The sequence below is a fragment of the Phocoena sinus genome, chromosome X, assembly GCF_008692025.1.
Source record: "Phocoena sinus isolate mPhoSin1 chromosome X, mPhoSin1.pri, whole genome shotgun sequence".
In the NCBI taxonomy this organism is placed as follows: Eukaryota; Metazoa; Chordata; class Mammalia; order Artiodactyla; family Phocoenidae; genus Phocoena; species Phocoena sinus.
In genome coordinates this window covers 26,292,223-26,301,733 of record NC_045784.1, presented here as the reverse complement: position 1 = coordinate 26,301,733, position 9,511 = coordinate 26,292,223, and the positions used below count along the sequence as shown (strand labels likewise).

Below are 9,511 nucleotides of genomic sequence, written 5' to 3'. Positions count from 1 at the left end.
GGCCTGGTAGAGCTTACTCTGGGACTATACTGAGTTCTCCCCACTTTGCCTGAGGCCAGCAAAAGGAGAGATTATGAGAGTCCCTTAGGAACTGTGCCTGAGCTGCAGTGTCCTCGTCAGAGTCTGCTGTATATTTGAAGAATATACCAGATATCCTTTGATGTATGCAAGCTTCCACCACAGAAACACTCGTATGTTCACATACTGTGTTACGTTAGGTGACTTTGCTTTCTTCTTTCTGAGAAAGACACCTTTTGGGACAACAGATGCTTCAGTTTAAGAGAAAGAGGCTAATGCTTCTCCACCTGACACAAACCTACCTGTCCTGATTGACAGTGGCATCAGTAAAACTTAAGACTCTCCTACAAAGGGAAAGAGGAGTGACATAAACAAAAAGAATAAGCTATCAACAATTCACTCGCTAAGAAAAGCAACAAGCTTGGTATGTTTTAGAGACTGGGTAATGAGAAGGCCTGAGGAGCAAAATGAAAAGAGAACTGTTGGAAGAATGTTCAATAATGCATTTGCTCAGATCCACAGATTGGAAGCTCTCAAACACTATGGTGCGAATTAAAGATATGCCAAGCAAAGGAAATTAATTATTAACAAAGTCAAGGCAGCCCAGGAATCATAAGATTAGTGACTTCAATTTTAAAGTGAAAAAATTACAAATAAAGTGTATCCATAATGTAAAGAGAGGAAGCAGTTGTAATTTCATAGCTCCTACAATGCCACCCCACTGAGTGCCAAAATTCCTCCAATTTGTCCTCCCACTTTCCTCCAAAAATCATAAAGACTTTGTTGTTGTTAGATCATAAGTTTTTAATAGTTATTTTTGTATTTGAAAGTTCAAGGAAAACTCTATTTGAACATGTAGTAAAGTTCCTTATAATTTGATGGCATATAAAAAGAACACATAAGAGCTCAGTTTATCACAGAAACAATTCAGCAACATGATGTGAATGGGACAAGAAGAAATGGGGGAACTAGTGTACAGGTTCTTTAGCGACCAGGGCTTTTTTGTCCCACTTCCAATGGGAACTGGAACAAAAAAGGAGGTACATCAACTGCCAAAGACTTTGAAGCAGAAAGAGTAGAAGTAACTATCTGGGCTTCCTCCCTCATATTATCCTTCAATTTCTTCTCAGTGCCTTCCACTAGCTGCCCCAAACCTGAAGCCATAAAGCAAGAGGTTCTGGGGAATGTAGTGTGCAGAAATAAGTGCCCTGAAACACAGATAAGAAGACAAAAACAGCAAGGATTGTATCTGAGCACACAAGCAAACGACTAGAGAAGGGAAACTGCAGTGCTTTTAAAACACGTTCATAAATTCTTTGACATTTCTGCTACCAAAAGTGGAGTCTAATTCCCCTCCACTTGAATATCACTGGCCTTGGCAACTTGCTTCTAAGGAACAGAATGTAGCAAAAAGTGAATGCGTGAATTCTGAATTCGTAAAAGATACAGCTTCCACCTTGTTGGAACCCAGGTTCTTTGAGGTGCAATCCAACAGAGGGAATTTAATATAGGGAAATGGTTGCAAACAGTTTGTAAAAAACCCGAAAAATTAAAAAGACGGCAGAGAGGCAGTCTAGGGATTAGCAATAGCCAAGCAAAGATGAATAAAGGACCCATGTAGGTGGTCTGGTCACAGCCCCAGCTGAAGTTCCAGCTGACAGATGGCACTGAGGGCCAGACAAGTGAGGGAGTGAATCTTTAGATGATTCTAACCCCAGTATTCAAGACACCCCTGCTGACGCCACATGGAACAGAGACAAGCTGTCCCCACTGAGTCCTGCCCAAATCGCAGATCCACGAGCAAAAAATAAATACTGCCATTGTTAAAGCCGCTAAGTGGTGTGGTGGGCTGTTAAACACCAACGGTTAACCCCAACAGGATCTGAGAGCAAACAAACCAATGACTCACACAACATCATTCTCATTTTCTCATTTCTGCTTCAGCTAACATCTGAAGGTCTCAGTCAGACGCAACCGTACTTCAATTTTATGGCCATTTTAGATATTTATTGGCCAGTGTTACTGGCAGTAAAGACAATTTTTCAACTCATTAATTCTGATTATACATCCAAAGGATGAACGACTGTTCATTGAAGCTATGGTTTATTCCTCCATTTAGATATATTTCCATATGAAGGTGTTAACAGAGCTTGGTTTCTTCATATGAAATATAAGACTTTGAAACTTTAGTTACCTATGTGAAATTCAATTTAATTTACTATAATTTACTATTAATTTGAAATAAAGGCCAACTCATTGACTAAAGAAATATTATTTGAAGAGTATTATTGCATAAGAGATTAATTTGATAATTGTTTGTGACATTTATTTTACATGTTACCCTTTTACAGCATGGGAAAAGGTACAGAAAAAGGAAATGGATGAGGGGAGCAAAGTGAAAGAATAAGGGAGGAAACAGTGGAATGTGAGAGCAAAGGAGAGAGAAGCACAGGACTGAAGAAGAAGAATGCTGATACTGATCTACTTTTACAAGCATGCTGATTCATTGGCCCTTTCACACAATGGAAATGTTTTCTCAGTGGAAGAGAAGAAAAACATAACTGGTACATTTCCCAGTATGTTTCTGGAGACAACAGATTCAGGAAGGCTTGCTGGAAAACATACCAGATGGACACAGGAGACCAGACTGTGCCACTAACAAGCCATATGACAGTCAGGTCACTTACTGTCTTTGTAGCTTAATTTCTTCATGAAAAAAAAAAAAAAAAACAACACATGGGTTATACCAGATGATTTCTAAGGTTTGTAAGTTCCAGCAATAAAATTCTAAAATTTTATTATTTACATGGACTTTCCTCTTGCCTGAATGACTCTCGATTCGGATGCTGTGCTTAAGTCCTAGGGCAAAAGAAACGTTAGACTGATAAAACTGATACATAACGACTTATCCCAGCCCGACAATCTCCTGCACACCTCACTGTAAATTCTAGAGTAGCAACTCTGACACCAAATCCCAGTTATTGCATTTGTTTTATTTATTTTTTAACAAGCCAAAGTTGTATTTGTTTTTTTAAACAGGAAAATTATGCTAATATAAAACAGATAAAAACGGACAAAAATCAAAACACACAACATGCAAAAGCACAACACACAACACCAGACCAGTGCAAACCCTTCCCCCGCCACTCCCCCCAGGTTTCAAAACCTTTATTACAGATCCCCAAAGATTAGACTGTATTGGAGAGGTCACAGTACTGAATCAGAAAAAGAGACATTCACGCCAACATCAAATACACAATGCAGAAGGCTTTCAGTGATGAGCACAGATTTCTAGAACACTACCACGTATGCTAGTCCCTGGCCCACTTTTTAAAGTTGCTTTTAAAAAGGATTAAAAGTGCACAGACACTTTCATAAGGCACAGACAGATTGTCGTACAGGTGATCTCACTAGGGACTTGAGAAAGACGGTGAGAAAATTAAATACCGAGAGATGCCAGGAGGCCACGTGTTCCTGAGCCGGAGTCCCTCTGCCAGAACCGGGGCAGAGACAGGATTGAGCAGTGGAAGGTGACTGCCTCTCATTCGCCAAGACTTTGCACAACCCAATTCTGGAACTGACTGGGGGTTCTCTGCCGACTTGGGGATTGATTGCCAGCCACCAGTCCCAAGGCCTGAAAGTAGCAGGTAGCTATGTCCCCGTGTCTCCCTGGCAAGACCTGAAGGCGATTATCGGTTGGTGGGGTTCTTGAGGGTTCTGTCCAAGGCCATTTCGGCAGCAGCTCAGTGACTACAAGATGCCCGGCATTCCTAATGCAGAGAAGGCTTTCTGAAGCGTGCAGGGGGCTCTGGGTCTGGAAAGCAGTTGTGTACTCACTAAGATAGACCCCCCGAGGCAACAGAATGGCCAGGAAAGCCCATGGACTCTGCCCCAAATGTCTCATAATGTCACTCCCTCTGACATCAGAGCTGGGGCCCTGTCCTCTCAGCTCTGTCCTCCTGGCAATGCACACCTAGTGGGCACTCAGCAAATGTTTGTTGAGTGACTTTGTGTGCATGTATACATGGTGTTTTACCAAACCCTGAAGACTCACAACCTGATTTCTGATTTACTCAGTAAACCTGTAATGAGTACCTACTATGTGCTACCACAGGATCCAGCACTGGGTGGGTCAAATACAAGTTTACAAATCTGCCCACCTCCTGCTCTGGACTGCGAGCTCCCTACGGGTCTTGTCTTTAGACCCAGTTCCCATCCCTGTGTCCAGAACACAGGCCACGCTGACCAGTGGTTGCCGGATGACTGAAAAAGCATTGCTATACTTAGGGGAGCAGCTGCCCTGGGTAGCTAAATCCCAGAAGACTCCCAGTTCTGAGAATGGGCTAGAAAAAGGAGTTTGTCTTGACTTGGAAACAGCTCAATTTCTCTGGTGATTCACAATGAACAGGCACCAGACCACAACAAAGGGGGCATCCTCTGATCTTCCTGTCCTCGCCCTGGGGGCCCTACTTAAGGGGGTGGTGGTCACAGCCTCTCCCCGAAGTTGCCCCTGATGGGAGCCCCCATGTAACAGGAGAAGGCCCTTGGGCTGGACCCAAGCTCACACGTGGCTCAGCTCCACCGGGAGAAGGTGGGCAGTAGGCAGATGAGCCTGAAAGGAAGGACACTTGTGCTCCCAGGGTCCGGGTGGCAGAGGGGTCTCAGTCTGGGGCTGGAACCCTCACACGGGGCGGTTGCCCAGCTCTCTCCAGGGGCTGCCCAGGTGAGCTTCAAGGAAGAAAACTCAAGCAGTCTCGAGCTTTCTGGGCTCGGGGCCAAGCAACGGAGAGTGTGGGTTTTGGCATCAGGCACTCCTGGGTTTGAAGCCCAGTCCTGCCACCTCCTGCTTCACTTCCAGCACCTTAGTTCTCTTACCTGCCAACTGGGGATAATATCATATTTCATTGATTCTAGGAGCACAGCTTTTCCACTTCTTCTGAAAATCCGACTACATACATATTAGTACGTTTGATATTGTTCCTACTCATTGATGTTCTATTTTCTCTAGATGGTTCATTTTGGATAATTTCTATTAATATGTCTTAAATTTACTGTTCCCTTCTTCTGTGTCCAATCATTTTTTCATTTCATATATTTTCATTCTAGTTCAAAAATTTTTCATCTTGTCACTAAAAGTTCAGATGTGTTTGATAAACACTGGCTATTCTCCCCTAATATACCAAAGGAAAAACAGCAATCTCTTAGAAAGATATCAAGATAGAGAGGGACTACACATCAGATATTGTACTCTGAAGGAAGGATACGCCGTAGGCCTCTTGTAAGTTACATATATTTTAGATTCCACATATAAGTGATATCATATGATATTTGTCCTTCTCTTTCTGACTTACTACACTTAGTATGATAATCTGTAGATCCATCCATGTTGCTGCAAATGGCATTATTTCATTTTTTTACGGCTGAGAAATATTTCACTGTGCATATATACCATACCTTCTTTATCCATTCCTCTGTCAATGGACATTTAAGTTGCTTCCATGTCTTGGCTATTGTAAATAGTGCTGCTATGAACATTGGGGTGCGTGCATCTTTTCAAATTATAGTTTTGCCCAGATATATGCCCAGGAGTGGGATTGCTGGATCATATGGTAACTCTATTTTTAGCTTTTTGAGGAACCACCATAGTGACTTCCATAGTGGCTGTACCAATTTATATTCCCACCAACAGTGTAGAAGGGTTCCCTTGTCTCCACACCCTCTCCAGCAATTTGTAGACTTTTCAATGACTGCCGTTCTGACCAGTGTGAGGTGAGACCTCATTTTAATTTTGATTTGTATTTCCCTAATAATTAGGAACACTGAGCATCTTTCCATGTGCCTATTAGCCATCTGCGTGCCTTCTTGGGAGAAGTGTCTGTTTAGGTCTTCTACCCATTTTTTGATTGGGCTTTTTCTTTTAATTGAGCTGTATGACCTGTTTGTATATTTTGGAAATTAAGCCTTTGTTGCTTGCATCATTTGCAAATATTTTCTCGCATTCTGTAGGCTGTATTTCACTTTTTATGGTTTCCTTTGCTGGGCAAAAGCCTGTGAGTTTGATTAGGTCCCATTTGTTTATTTTTGCTTTTATTTCTATTGCCTTGGGAGACTGACCTAAGAAAACATTGATACGATTTATGTAAGAGAATGTTTTGCCTATGTTCTCTTCTAGGACTCTTCTAGATGTCATGCCTTCTACTTAAGTCTTTAAGCCATTGTGAGTTTATTTTTGTGTATGGTGTGAGGGAGTGTTCTAACTTTACTGATTTACATGTGGCTGTCCAGCTTTCCCAACACTGCTTGCTGAAGAGACTGTCTTTTCTCCATAGTATACTCTTGCCTCCTTTGTCAAAGATTAATTAACCATGGGTGTATGGGTTTATTTCTGGGTTCTCTATTCTGTTCCATTGAGCCATATGTCTGTTTTTGTGCCAATACCATGCTGTTTTGATTACTGTAGCTTTGCAGTATTGTCTGAAGTCTCGGAGGGTTATGCCTCCAGCTTTGTTCTTTTTCCTCAGGATGATTTTGGCAATTCTGGGTCTTTTATGGTTCCATATAAATTTTAGGATTATTTGTTCTAGTTCTGTGAAAAATGTCATGGGTAATTTGATAGGGATCATATTAAATCTGTACATTGCTTTGGGTAGTAAGGCCATTTTAACAATATTAATTCTTCCGATCAAAGAGCATGGGATATCTTTCCATTTCTTTGAATCATCTTCAGTTTCCTTTATCAATGTTTTAAAGTTGTCAGCATATAAGTCTTTCACCTTCTTGCTCAGGTTTATTCCCAAGTATTTAATTTTTTTGATGCAATTTTTAAAAGGATTTGTTTTTTTACTTTCCCTTTCTGATATTTCATTGTTAAAGAAATGCAACCAATTTCTGTATGTTAATCTTGTATCCTGCTACCTTGCTGAATTTGTTTATCAGTTATAATAGGTTTTGTGTGGAGCCTTTTAGGGTTTTCTATATAGAGCATCATGTCATCTACATATAATGACAATTTTACCTCTTCCCTTCCAACCTGGATACCTTTTATTTCTTTTTCTTGCCTGATTTTTGTGGCTAGGACTTCCAATACTAGGTTGAACAGAAATCGTGAGAGTAGGAATCCTTGTCTTCTTCCAGAGTTTAGTGGGAAGGCTTTCAGCTTTTCGCCACTGAGTATTGGGTTGGCTGTGGGTCTGTTATAGATAGCTCTTAGTATGTTGAGGTATGTTCCCTCTATACCCACTCTGGCAAGAGTTTTTATCATGAATGGATGTTTAGTTTTACCAAATGCTTTTTCTGCATCTATTGAGATGATTGTGTGGCTTTTGTCTTTTGTTGATCTAGTGTATCACATTGATCTATTTGCATATGTTGAATCATCCTTGTGACCCTAGGATGAATTCAACTTGATCATGGTGTATGATCTTTTTTAACTGTTGTTGGGTTCAGTTTGCTAATATTTTGTTGAGAATTTGTACATCTATAGTCATCAAAGATATTGGCCTGAAATTTTCTTTTTTGGTGGTGTATTTGTTTTGTTCTTAAACAAGCTCTGGACAGTTTTATTAAAGAAAAATTGTGCATGATTTACTATTCACCAGTCGTTTCTGCCATGCTTCTAATGATATCAGAATCACCTGGATCAATCATAGCCAGTGTGCATACTCTGTAGTATTTTCCACATTCTGTGCCCAATGTTACTGCCACTGTGGTGATAGACACCAGTTTTGGCCAACATGGCATAATACTCTATTTCAGATTCCTCAAGGCTGGGAAGTTGTTGGCAAGGATGACAAGTTTTGCTTTGCCTTGTCTGATCATTTTCAGAGTCTGCTTCTACCCCAGCAGGTACTTTCCACTTTTCATAATGAGTTGGAGCCTAGAGCTGATTGACTCCAGTGACTTTTTCATCTTCTTTGTGGCCACCATCTTCCTGCCTTAGGTGCGGAACTCCCCCAACCAAGTGGAGCCGCCAAGATGGCTGGGGAGCAAGAAAGGTGTCTGGTTTTGATAACAGGGTGATGGTGGCTTCACAGAATACTTTGGGAGTGTTCCTGCCTCTTCAATCTTTTGGGAGAGTTTGAGAAGAATTGGTATAAGTTCTTCTTTGTATGTTTGGTAGAACTGCCCAGTGAAGCCTATGGTCCTGGACTCTTGTTTGCAGGGAGGTGTTTTTTTGGTTTTGTTTTTTTTTAATTATTACAGATTCTATTTCACTTCTAGTGATCAGTCTGTTCCAATTATCTATTTCTTCTTGGTTCAGTTTTGGTGGGCTGTATGTTTCTAGAAACTTGTCCATTTCTTCTAGGTTGTCCAATTTGTTGGCATATAGTATAGTTCGTAGTATTAGCTTATGTTTTTCTGTTATTTCTAGGGTGTCAGTAGTTATTTCTCACCTTTCATTTCTTATTTTGTTTACCTGGGTCATCTCTTCTTGGTGAGCCTGGCCAGAGATTTGTTGATTTACCCTTTGGATCACCCTTTCAAAGAACCAGCTCTTGATTTTATTGATTTTCTATTGTTTTTCAGTCTCTATTTCCTGATCTGTATTGTTTCCTTCCTTCTACTGACTTTAGGTTTCATTTGTTCTTCTTTTACTAATTCTTTGAGGTGGTAGGTTAGGTTGTCTGAGATTTTTTTTGTTTTTTGAGAAAGGCATGTATTGCTATGAAGTTCCCTCTAAGGACTGCTTTTGGTGCCTCCCATAGATTTTGCATAGTTGTGTTTTCATTGTCATTTGTCTCAAGGTATTTTTTAATTTCCTCTTTGATCTCATCATTGACCCATTTGTTTTTCAGTAGCATGTTGTTTCGTCTCCACATAATCTTTTTTTTTCTCATTTCTCTTTCTGTGGTTGATTTCTAGTTTCATGCCTTTGTGCTCAGAAAAGATGCTTGAAATAATTTCTATCCTTTTAAATTTGTTGAGCCTTGTTTTGTGCCCTAGAAAATGGTCTATCCTAGAGAATGTTCCAATTGCACTTGAAAAGAATGTGCATTCTGGTTTTTGCTTTTTTTTTCCTGGATGTAACATCCTAAAAATATCAATTAAGTCCAACTGTTCTACTGTGTCATTTAGATTGTTGCCTTATTGACTTTGTCTATAAGATCTGTCCATTGATGTGAGTGGGGTGTTAAAGTCCCCTACTTTTATTGTATTCCCATCAATTTCTCCTTTTATGTCTGTTAGTATTCATTTTATGTATTCAGGTGCTCCTATATTGGGTGCATATATGTTAACAAGTATAATATCCTCCTCTTGTATTGACCCTTTTATCATTATATAGTGTCCTTCTTTATCTTTCTTCATGGCCTTTATTTTAATGTTGATGACTTTTTATGATCAGGCAATTATATCACTGTGAATTCTACAGAGGCTTTGGCTGCCCATCCTTTCTTGTCCTTATGAAAATGCAGTTATAACTCTGTGAAATCTTGAGAAACTTTCAGTTGCCCATTCTCACCTACCCTCAATCATGAGTGTGAGCAATCCATCA

At 40.2% G+C, this 9,511-nt stretch overlaps 1 pseudogene; it reads right to left on the bottom strand.

Moving 5' to 3' along the window:
* Window positions 1-7,605: 7,605 nt before the first annotated feature.
* On the bottom strand, window positions 7,606-7,944 carry LOC116747997 (annotated as a pseudogene).
* Window positions 7,945-9,511: the final 1,567 nt, after the last annotated feature.